At 44.9% G+C, this 12,253-nt stretch overlaps 1 protein-coding gene across 2 annotated transcripts in view; it reads right to left on the bottom strand.

Moving 5' to 3' along the window:
* ARMH3 (armadillo like helical domain containing 3) overlaps window positions 1-11,395 on the bottom strand; it is a 165,167-nt gene extending 153,772 nt beyond the window's left edge. For both annotated transcript variants that reach the window (XM_038758263.1, XM_038758264.1), the window contains exon 1: window positions 11,323-11,395. The gene's annotated coding sequence lies outside the window, so the exon portion shown is untranslated. The remainder of the gene's footprint in view (window positions 1-11,322) is intronic.
* Window positions 11,396-12,253: the final 858 nt, after the last annotated feature.

The raw sequence follows: 12,253 nt of genomic DNA, 5'->3' as shown, positions 1-12,253 counted from the left end.
CTGACCTTCCAGCCTCCTGCCTCTCCCCACTAAAGTCCAAACTTCACTCTGCTGCCCGGATCATTTTTCTACAAGAGTTCAGGACACATCACCCCACTCCTCAGAAAACTCCAGTGGTTGCCCATCTACCTCCGCATCAGACAAAAATACCTCACCAGTGGTTTTAAAGCACTCCATCTCCACCTCACCTCGCTACTCTCCTATTACAACCCAGCCCACACACTTCACTCCTCTAACGCTGACCTTCTCACTGTGCCTCAATCTCCCCTATCTCGCTGCCAACCCCTAGCCCACGTCCTGCCTCTAGCCTGGAATGCCCTCCCTCCTCAAATCCAACAGACAATTACTCTCCTCCCTTTCAAAGCCTTAATGAAGGCACATCTCCTCCAGGCCTTCTCTAAGCACCCCCTTTCCTCTTCTTCCACCCACTTCTGTGTCTCCCTTACTCCTTTGTTCTTCCCTGCTCCCAGCCCCACAGCACTTGTGTATATATCTGTAATTTACTTATTTATATTAATGCCTGTCTCCACTCCTCTAGACTATAAGCTTGTTGTGGGCAGGGAATGTGTCTGCTTATTGTTGTATTGTACTCTTCCAAGCGCTTAGTACAGTGCTCTGCACTTGAGCCCCCTGTTAGGTAGGGACTGTCTCTATATGTTGCCAACTTGTACTTCCCAAGAGCTTAGTACAGTGCTCTGCACACAGTAAGCGCTCAATCAATATGATTGATTGATTGATTAGTAAGCGCTCAATAAATACAATTAAATGAATGAATGAATATCAGGAAGCAGCACTGCATACTGGACACAGAACAGTCCTAGATGTGCCAAAGACCGGCTGGGTGACCTTGGACAAGTGACCCTGGATCTGTACTTTTTGGACATTTGGAATTCACCCCACCCTCAACCCCACAGCACTTATGTACGCAGCCATAACTTATTTATTTTTAGTAATGTCTGTCTTCCACTCTAGACTGTGAGCTCATCGTGGAGCTAATTCAATAGTCTTATCGTGGCAAGACCAGAGTTTGCAACGGGATGGTAGCAGTTTGGGAAGATAAGAGGAAAGGTGTACATCTGGGAGAAGTCATCCAAGAAGAATTGGCAGGATTTGGCATGGTTTGACACAATGGAGGAAGAAGAGCATTTGGGAAATACTTCCAGGAGGTGGGTTTCCCGGAGGTCCTTGAAGAATGGGAAGGTGACTTACTTTTTACATTCTACAGCACGAGTCAAGGGGAGGGGTGGAGATTGGTTCTGGAGAAAAATGGTATTATTTGAGGTTGAAAGACACCCAAGAAAAGGTGACCAAGACAACCAGAATGGCCTAGTGGAACGAGGAAGGGACAGGGAGTAGGGAACCCTGAGTTCTAATCCCAGTTCGGCCACTTTCCTGCTGAGTGATCTTGCTTAAGTCATTTAATACTTCTGGGCCTCGGTTTCCTCATTTGTAAAACAGGGATTAAATTCTATTCTTCCCCAACCTTAGACTGTGTGCTCCGGTTGGGCTGAGGACTGTGTCTCACCTATTTATCTGGTATCTACTCCACATTGAGCACAGTCTTTGACACAGTAATAATAATAATAATAATGATGGCATTTGTTAAGCACTTACTATGTGCAAAGCACTGTTCTAAGTGCTGGGGGGGATACAAAGTGATCAGGTTGTCCCACGTGGGGCTCACAGTCTTAATCCCCATTTTGCAGATGAGGGAACTGAGGCAGAGAAGTCAAGTGACTTGCCCAGAGTCACACAGCTGACAAGTGGCGGAGTCGGGATTAGAACCCATGACCTCTGACTCTCAAGCCTGTGCTCTTTCCACTGAGCCACGCTGCTTCTCTACTCAGTACTCAGCTCAATTTAGTATTTACTCTGTTATTTTATTTTGAATCAAAACAAACTGCTTTTCTACATGAGCCCCCTTTCCACAATCTGCTGATTCTTGAAGCAGATCACTTTATTCTTAATACAACAGCTAAAGAAGAAAAGGATAGGATTCTCCAACCCAGAAATCCCAAGCCCCAGCTTTGCCAACTGTTTTCCCTGAAAAAGAGACCAGGTGCCTCACGCTGCTTCCATCAAGAATTCCCGACCATCAGAAGGTTCCACTTAGTTTCACAAACTAATAAAGCATGCAAGGATGTTCCTGTAAACGTGATGGTTCTCGCTTTTTAATTAAAAACGCACAAGAAAGGCCTGGCACCTTCAGAAGGGAGTGATTATTAAAGAGCCAGGCATGCCAAGTTTTGCTGAAAAAGTTGATTGACAGCTTGCATTTTTTTCTGACAACTCCCCTGTTTGAGAATTCACAGCAAGATCATCTTCTGAATAAGCAAGCACATCTTGTAAATTAAGGCTGCCTGTCTCTTCTTTGGGCCCCCAGCTTATTACAAGAAACACAAAGTTGGTTTTCTTCTTCCTTTCAGATGTTTCCTTCCTAACTGAAAAAAAAAAACCATTGTCTCAAGAATACTATAAAAATGAGGATTAAGACTGTGAGCCCCCCGTGGGACATCCTGATCACCTTGTAACCTCCCCAGCGCTTAGAACAGTGCTTTGCACATAGTAAACGCTTAATAAATGCTATCATTATTATTATTATTATTTAAAAAATTAAACACTACAATTTGCCTTTTAAAAAGAGGGCAAATGCACATTTTAGAAGGAATCAATCGATTGTAATTACTGAGCATTTACTTTGTGCAGAATACTAGAATAAGCACTTGGGAGAGTGTAATGCAATAGACTAGATAATTATGGTTCCTGTCCACAAGACGTCTGCAGTTTAGAGTGGGAGGCAGATACTAAAATAAATTACAAATAGGGGAAAGGACAGAGTAGAAGGTTATGCACCTAAGTATTGTGAGGCTGGGGTTTGAATGAGTATCAAAGTGCTTAAGGGGTAGAGACTAAGTGTGTTGGGTAATGCAGAAGGGACGGTTAAAAGGGAGGAGAAATTAGGGGTTAGTCAGGGAAGGTCTCTGGGAGGAGACCTGATTTTAGTAGGGCTTTGAGGATAGGGAGAGTGGTGGTATACGAAACGAAGGGTAAGGCTGTGGGCAAAGCGAAGGCACCCGAAAAGACAAGAGCAGAGGTCTTAGAGGAACAAAGTAAGTGGACTGGGCTGTAGTAGGCAATCAGCAAGGTAAAGTATGAGGGGGAAAATTGATTGAGTCCCTCTTAAAGCCGACAGTAAGAAGTTTCTGCTTGGATGGGCAACCACTGGAGGTTCTTGAGGAGCGGGGAAAAGTGAACTAAATATTTTTGTAGAAAACTGATCCGGGCAGCAGAGTGAAGTATGGACTGGAGTAGGGAGAGACAGGAGGCAGGGAGGTCAGCAAGGGGGCTGATACAGAAATCAAGTCAGAGTAGGATAAGTGATTGGATTAAAAGTATGTTTCACTGTTCACGACCGATTATGATAGAAGAGTTTTGCTATTCATTCAATCGTATTTATTGAGCGCTTACTGTGTGCAGAGCACTGTACTAAGCGCTTGGGAAGTACAACTATAGTTATACAATCAGGTAGGTACAGATAATGAAAGGTTTTTCATTAGTTTTTTTCTGGTGTGCATATGAAATGCGGTGCTATTAGCCCCAAGACCCAGTTCTCTATCCGTTACTGTCTTCCTCGACTGAGACCTTGGGATCCCCTGATCCCAGAGGTTGTTACTCCAAATGAAAAGGATTGGCCTACCCAAAAAGCATGTATCCAAATTGGCAATCACGGGAAAAACCAGGCAAACAACTAAGTCACTAACACACTCCACAATCTCAAGACCCTTCCACGAGAAGTACTCAGCCCATGTGCCCAGCAGATGGCCAGCCCAAAATATTTCCAATTACCACTTGCTAAGTTTAGCACAAAAGACACAAACGCCATATCTGTCCTGCTTTCTAAAAGAGACGCTCACACGATTGTTAGCATCCACAGATTTGAGTAAAGGGATAAAGGCTGTGGAGCTGAGCTGGGGAGCTTGGTTAGGAAATGTTCCTCTGGGCCTCCCCCTCTCCACCATCCTCATGGGCTCTTCCCTCCTGATTTCAATCCCTGGGTTTTTTTTTGTTTTGTTTTTTATGGTTTTAGTCTTATGTTTTTAGTCTTTTAGACTGTGAGCCCACTGTTGGGTAGGGACTGTCTCTATATGTTGCCAACTTGTACTTTCCAAGTGCTTAGTACAGTGCTCTGCACACAGTAAGCGCTCAATAAATACGATCGATGATGATGATGGTTTTGATTTGTTAAGCATTTCCTATGTGCCAAGCACTGTTAGAGCTGCAGTAGATACAAGTTAATCAGGTTGGACACAGTCACTGTCCCAGTCGTAATTGCCCATTTTACAAATGAAGTAACTGAGGCACAGAGAAGTGAAGTGACTTGCCTAAGGCCACACAGCGGACAAGTGGCAGAGCCAGGATTAGAACACAGGTGCTCCTGAGCTCTATCCACTGGGCCATGCTGTTCATCTTTGATCCAAAATCTCTCTCCCCACAGGGGATCTCCTCCCCTCTTCTTTGGCCGTTTCCACTTTCCTCTTCTTCTTCCTTCTCTGCTTTCCCCATCTCTCACCCTGGCTGTCTATGGAAAAAGTTCCTCCGAGCTCTTTTTTAACCCTGAATCATGCATCATTACCCAACAAGAACAGAAAATTGTGTCAGTAATGCCAGGAAAATTGAGGGAATTGAAAGGACGGGGAATCCCCCCGGCCTTACCGTCTTCCTCTCCCCTCAGCACCTGTATATATGTTTGTACGTATTTATTACTCTATTTATTTATTTTATTTGTACATATTTATTCTATTTATTTTATTTTGTTAATATGTTTTTCTTTGTTCTCCGTCTCCCCCTTCTAGACTGTGAGCCCACTGTTGGGTAGGGACCGTCTCTAGATGTTGCCAACTTGGACTTCCCAAGCACTTAGCACAATGCTCTGCACACTGTAAGCGCTCAATAAATACAATTGAATGAATGAATGGTGAGAAAGGATGGACAAAGGTGAGTTATTGCCCTGAAGAAACAGCACGGTCCGATGGAAAGAGCACAGAACTGGAAATCAGAGACCTGGGTTCAATTTCCAGCTCTGCCACTTTCCTGCTGTGTGACCTTGATATCAATCGTATTTACTGAGCGCTTAACTGTGTGCAGAGCACTGTGCTAAGCCTTGGGAAGTCACCTTGATCAAGTCACTTAATTTCTCTGTCCCTCAGTCTCCTCATCTGTACAACGGGGGTGGGATACCTGTTCTCCCTCTCCCTTACACTGTGAGTCCCTTCTTGTCTTGTATCCACCCCCAGTGCTTACATGGTACTTGGCACATAGGAATTGCTTAATAGAACTTTTTCCACTATTATATTACTATTAACAATGGGCGTACTAGTGGTAGTTGTAGTATAAATGAATTGCCTCTAAAGTAGAATTTCTGGGTTGGAGGAAAAGCAGGAAGGGAAGCAGAAGAAAGGAAGAAGAAGAGAGGGGGCAAGAGAAAAATAGAGAGGGAGAGAGAGAGCAAAAGAAAGAGTAAGAGACAGAAAGACAGCAATAAAGGTGGAAAATATTATCTTTCCTCACCCTAAAATGCTCCTGAGGAAGCTAGAATAATTATAATAATAATTGCGGTATTTGTTAAGCACTTACTATGTGCCACGCACTGTACTAGAGAAGCAGCGTGGCTCAGTGGAAAGAGCCCGGGCTTTGGAGTCAAAGGTCATGGGTTCAAATAAATGCCATTATTATTCAATCAATCAATCGTATTTATTGAGCGCTTACTGTGTGCAGAGCACTGTACTAAGCGCTTGGGAAGTACAAGTTGGCAACATAGAGAGACAGTCCCTACCCAACAGTGGGCTCACAGTCTAGAAGGGGGAGACAGAGAACAAAACCAAACATACTAACAAAATAAAATAAATAGAATAGATATGTACAAGTAAAATAAATAAATAGAGTAATAAATATGTACAAACATATATACATATATACAGGTGTACTAGAGAAGCAGCGTGGCTCAGTGGAAAGAGCCCGGGCTTTGGAGTCAAAGGTCATGGGTTCAAATCCCGGTTCCGCCACTTGTCAGCTAGGTGACTTTGGGCAAGTCACTTAACTTCTCTGTGCCTCAGTTACCTCATCTGTAAAATGGGGATTAAAACTGCAAGCCCCCCCTGGGACAACCTGATCACCTTGTAACCTCCCCAGCGCTTAGAACAGTGCTTGGCACATAGTAAGCGCGTAATAAATGCCATCATTATTATTATTATTATTACTAAGTGCTGGGGTGGATAAAAGGAAATAGGGGTTGGACACAATCCCTGTCCCATGAGGGGCTCAGGGTCTTAATCCTCATTTTACAGATGAGGGAACTGAGGCACCGAGGAAGTGAAGTGACTTGACCAAGGTCACAAAGCAGACAAGACACAGGATTGGAACCCAAGACCTTCTGACTCCAGACCCATTCTTTATTCATTACACAATGCTGCTTCTCATGGGAAGGGAATACCTGGGGGGGTGGGATGAGGGCTGCAGGTAGAGAAGCAGCATGGCTCAGTGGAAAGAGCAACGGCTTTGGAGTCAGAGGTCATGGGTTCAAATCCTGGCTCCGCCAACTGTCAGCTGGGTGACTTTGGGCAAGTCACTTCTCTGTGCCTCAGTTACCTCATCTGTAAAATGGGAATTAGGACTGTGAGCCAACCGTGGGACAACCTGATCACCTTGTAACCTCCCCAGTGCTTAGAACAGTGCTTTGCACATAGTAAGTGCTTAACAAACGCTATTATTATTATTATTATTATTAATAATAATAATAATAATAAGGCCAAGCCAGTGGGGTGGAATCAAGGTCCAGTGGGATGGGTTTGGGGTGCCTGTGGGCCTCTGGAAATAGGGCCCAAGCTCCACTCAGTCATGGTATTTATTGGGCACTGACTGGGCACAGAGCACTGTATTAACCGCTTGAGCAAGAATAACACAATAGAATTCAATCAATGGTCTCTATGGAGAGCTTACTTAGTGATGAACACTGCACTAAGCGCTTGGGAGAGTATACTACAAATAATCCGGTAGGCATGACCCCTGCCCTCATGAAGCGTGGCCTAGTGGCAAACGCCCGTGCTTGGGAGTCAGAAGGCATGGGTTCTAATCCCAGCTCCGCCCTTTGTCTGCTGCGTGACCTTGGTCAAGTCGCTTCACTTCTCTGTGCCTCAGTCACCTCATCTGTCAAATGGGGATTAAGACTGAGAGCCCCACTTGGGACCGCCTGATTACCTTGTGTTCACCCCAGAGCTTAGAACAGTGCTTGGCACATAGTAAGCGCTTAACAAATACCATTATTATTATTATAATTAAAATGAGGATTAAGATTGTGAGCCTCACGTGGGACAACCTTGATTAGTGCTTAGTACAGTGCTCTGCACACAGTAAGCGCTCAATAAATACGATTGAATGAATGAATGAACAAATACCATCATTACTATTGGACAAGTCACAACTTTTCTGTGCCTCAGTTACCTCATCTGTCAAATGGGGATTAAGACTGTGAGCCCCACGTGGGACAACCTGATCACCTTGTATCCTCCCCAGAGCTTAGAACAGTGCTTGGCACATAGTAAGTGCTTAACAAATGTCATTCTTATTATTATTTTGGAGTTTAGTCTAATTGGGAGGGACAAAGAGAAGCACTGTGGCTCAGTGGAAAAAGCACGGGCTTGGGAGTCAGAGGTCACGGGTTCTAATTCCGGTTCCACCACTTAACAGCTGTGTGACTTTGGGCAAGTCACTTAACTTCTCTGGGCCTCAGTTATCTCATCTGGAAAATGGGGATTAAGACTGTAAACCTCACCTGGGTCAACCTAATAATCTTGTATCTACACCAGCCCTCAGAACGGCGCTTTGCACATAGTAAGCGCTTAACAAATACCATTATAGAGAAGCAGCATAGCTCAGTGGAAAGAGCCCGGGCTTGGGAGTCAGAGGTCATGGGTTCTAATTCCGGCTCCGCCACTAGTCAGCTGTGTGACTTTGGGCAAGTCTCTTCACTTCTCTGTATATATATGTATATATGGTTGTACATATTTATTACTCTATTTATTTATTTATTTATTTATTTTACTTGTACATTTCTATCCTATTTATTTTATTTTGTTGGTATGTTTGGTTCTGTTCTCTGTCTCCCCCTTTTAGACTGTGAGCCCACTGTTGGGTAGGGACTGTCTCTATGTGCTGCCAATTTGTACTTCCCAAGCGCTTAGTACAGTGCTCTGCACATAGTAAGCGCTCAATAAATACAATTGATTGATTGATTGATTCTCTGTACCTCAGTTACCTCATCTGAAAAATGGGGATGAAGACTGTGAGCCCCACATGGGACAACCTTGATTATCTTGTATCCCCCGCCCAGCGCATATAACAGTGCTTGGCAAATAGTAAGCACTTAACAAATACCATTATTATTATTATTATTATAATGGAGATTCAGATTGTGAGCCTCACATAGGACAACCTTGATTACCTTGTATCCCCCGCCCAGTGCTTAGAACAGTGCTTGGCACTTAGTAAGCACTTAACAAATACCATTATTGTTATTTATTATTATTATTCTCTGGGCCTCAGTTCCCTCATCTGTAAAATGGGGATTACGACTGTGAGCCCCACGTGGGACAACCTTGATTACCTTGCATTCCCCCCTAGCACTTAGAACAGTGCTCGGCACATAGTAAGTGTTTAACAAATACCAACATTGTTATTATTATTAAAATGGGGAATAAGAATTTGAGCCCCACATAGGACAACCTGATCACCTTGTATCCCCCCAGCACTTGGAACAGTGCTCGGCACATAGTAAGCACTTAACAAAAACCAACATTATTATTATTATTATTATTAAAATGGGGATTAAGATGGTGAACCCCACGTGGGACAACATGATCACCTTGTATCCCCCCCCCAGCACTTAGAACAGTGCTTGGCACATAGTAAACGTTTAACAAATACCGCTATTTTTATTATTATTATTATTATTATTATTATTATTATTATTATTAAAAAGGGATTCCCAAGCGCTTCGTAAAGTGCTTTGCACACAGTAAGCGCTCAATAGGATTGATTGATCTATTCTATTTATTTTATTTTGTTAGTATGTTTTTGGTTTTGTTCTCCGTCTCCCCCCTTTTAGAGTGTGAGCCTGCTGTTGGGTAGGGACTGTCTCTATTATGTTGCCAACTTGGACTTCCCAAGCGCTTCGTAAAGTGCTCTGCACACAGTAAGCGCTCAATAGGATTGATTGATCTATTCTATTTATTTTATTTTGTTAGTATGTTTTTGGTTTTGTTCTCTGTCTCCCCCCTTTAAGAGTGTGAGCCCACTGTTGGGTAGGGACTGTCTCTATTACGTTGCCAACTTGGACTTCCCAAGCGCTTCGTGCCAACTTGGACTTCCCAAGCGCTTCGTACGGTGCTCTGCACACAGTAAACGCTCAATAAGTACGATTGAAGGAATGAAATGGAAAGGATATTATTATTAGAATGAATGACCGCGCGCGGCCCAGACTGAGCCCCTTCCTTCCTCTCCCCCTCGTCCCCCTCTCCATCCCCCCATCTTACCTCCTTCCCTTCCCCACAGCACCTGTATATATGTTTGTACATATTTATTACTCTATTTATTTATTTATTTTACTTGTACCTATCTATTCTATTTATTTTATTTTGTTAGTATGTTTGGTTTTGTTCTCTGTCTCCCCCTTCTAGACTGTGAGCCCACTGTTGGGTAGGGACCGTCTCTATTATGTTGCCAACTTGGACTTCCCAAGCGCTTAGTCCGGTGCTCTGCACACAGTAAGCGCTCAATAAGTACGACTGAAGGAATGAAATGGAATGGATATTATTATTAGAATGAATGACGGCGCGCGGCCCAGACTGAGCCCCTTCCCTCGTCCCCCTCTCCATCCCCCCATCTTACCTCCTTCCCCTCCCCACAGCACCTGTATATATGTATATATGTTTGTACATATTTATTACTCTATTTATTTATTTATTTTACTAGTACCTATGTCTTCTATTTATTTTATTTTGTTAGTATGTTTGGTTTTGTTCTCTGTCTCCCCCTTCTAGACTGTGAGCCCGCTGTTGGGTAGGGACCGTCTCTATGATGTTGCCAACTTGGACTTCCAAGCGCTTCGTAAAGTGCTCTGCACACAGTAAGCGCTCAATAGGATTGATTGATCTATTCTATTTATTTTATTTTGTTAGCATGTTTTTGGTTTTGTTCTCTGTCTCCCCCCTTTTAGAGTGTGAGCCCGCTGTTGGGTGGAGACTGTCTCTGTTACGTTGCCAACTTGGACCTCCCAAGCGCTTCGTGCCAACTTGGACTTCCCAAGGGCTTCGTACGGTGCTCTGCACACAGTAAGCGCTCAATAAGTACGATTGAAGGAACGAAATGGAATGGATATTATTATTAGAATGAATGACCGCGCGCGGCCCAGACTGAGCCCCTTCCTTCCTCTCCCCCTCGTCCCCCTCTCCATCCCCCCCATCTTACCTCCTTCCCTTCCCCACAGCACCTGTATATATGTTTGTACATATTTATTACTCTATTTATTTATTTTATTTGTACCTATCTATTCTATTTATTTTATTAGTATGTTTGGTTTTGTCCTCTGTCTCCCCCTTTTAAAGTGTGAGCCCACTGTTGGGTAGAGACTGTCTCTATTATGTTGCCAACTTGGACTTCCCAAGCGCTTCGTAAAGTGCTCTGCACACAGTAAGCGCTCAATAGGATTGATTGATCTATTCTATTTATTTTATTTTGTTAGTATGTTTTTGGTTCTGTTCTCTGTCTCCCCCCTTTTAGAGTGTGAGCCCGCTGTTGGGTAGGGACTGTCTCTATGATGTTGCCAACTTGTACTTCCCAAGCGCTTCGTAAAGTGCTCTGCCCACAGTAAGCGCTCAATAAATACGATTGATTGATTGATCTATTCTATTTTATTTTGTTAGTATGTTTTTGGTTTTGTTCTCTATCTCCCCCCTTTTAGAGTGTGAGCCCGCTGTTGGGTAGGGACCGTCTCTATGATGTTGCCGACTTGGACTTCCCAAGCGCTTAGTCCAGTGCTCTGCACACAGTAAGCGCTCAATCAATACGATTGATTGATTGATTGATGGAGGGAGGGAGGGAGGGAGGGGGAGCGCCCCCCGAGCGCCCCCTCCCCGCCGGAGCGGGGGACTGCGGCCTCGCGCGCCGTGCCCGGGCGGGGCGCTCCCCGCTGCGGCCGGGGAGGGGCGCGCTTTTCCCGGACGGCCCCCTCTCCCCCCCCCCACCCCACTCGCGCCGGGCCCCGCTCACCCAGGCCCGCCGAGGGGCTCCTCCGCCGATCCACAGCCGGCGCCCTTCCCCTCCGCCTGGTCCTAGAGCCCGCCCCTCTTCCTCCTCTCGCTTCTCCTTCCGCTCGCGAGGCCCGGCCCCCGCCCGGACTACAACTCCCAGCAGGCTGTGCGCGCCACCGCCCCTTCCAGCCAATCAGGGGGCGGCTGGTGGAGCGGGCCTCGAGCCCCGCCTTGGCCTGAGGGGACGAGGCCTTCAGTCATCATTATCAATTGTATTTATTGAGCGCTTACTGTGTGCAGAGCACTGGACTAAGCGCTTGGGAAGTACAAATTGGCAACATATAGAGACAGTCCCTACCCAACAGTGGGCTCACAGTCTAAAAGACAGTCGTATTTATTGAGCGTTTACTGTGGGCAGAGCACTGCTCTAAGCGCTTGGGAAGTACTACTAATAATAATGATGGCATTTATTAAGCGCTTACTATGTGCAAAGCACTGTTCTAAGCGCTGGGGAGGCTACAAGGTCAATCAATCAATCAATCGTATTTATTGAGCGCTTACTGTGTGCAGAGCACTGTACTAAGCGCTTGGGAAGTACAAATTGGCAACATATAGAGACAGTCCCTACCCAACAGTGGGCTCACAGTCTAAAAGACAGTCGTATTTATTGAGCGCTTACTGTGGGCAGAGCACTGCTCTAAGCGCTTGGGAAGTACTACTAATAATAATGATGGCATTTATTAAGCGCTTACTATGTGCAAAGCACTGTTCTAAGCGCTGGGGAGGTTACAAGGTCAATCAATCAATCAATCGTATTTATTGAGCGCTTACTGTGGGCAGAGCACTGGACTAAGCGCTTGGGAAGTACAAATTGGCAACATATAGAGACAGTCCCTACCCAACAGTGGGCTCACAGTCTAAAAGACAGTCGTATTTATTGAGCGCTTACT

Source organism: Tachyglossus aculeatus, chromosome 16, assembly GCF_015852505.1.
Source record: "Tachyglossus aculeatus isolate mTacAcu1 chromosome 16, mTacAcu1.pri, whole genome shotgun sequence".
Lineage (NCBI taxonomy): Eukaryota > Metazoa > Chordata > Mammalia > Monotremata > Tachyglossidae > Tachyglossus > Tachyglossus aculeatus.
This window is presented reverse-complemented; position numbering and strand designations above follow the sequence as displayed.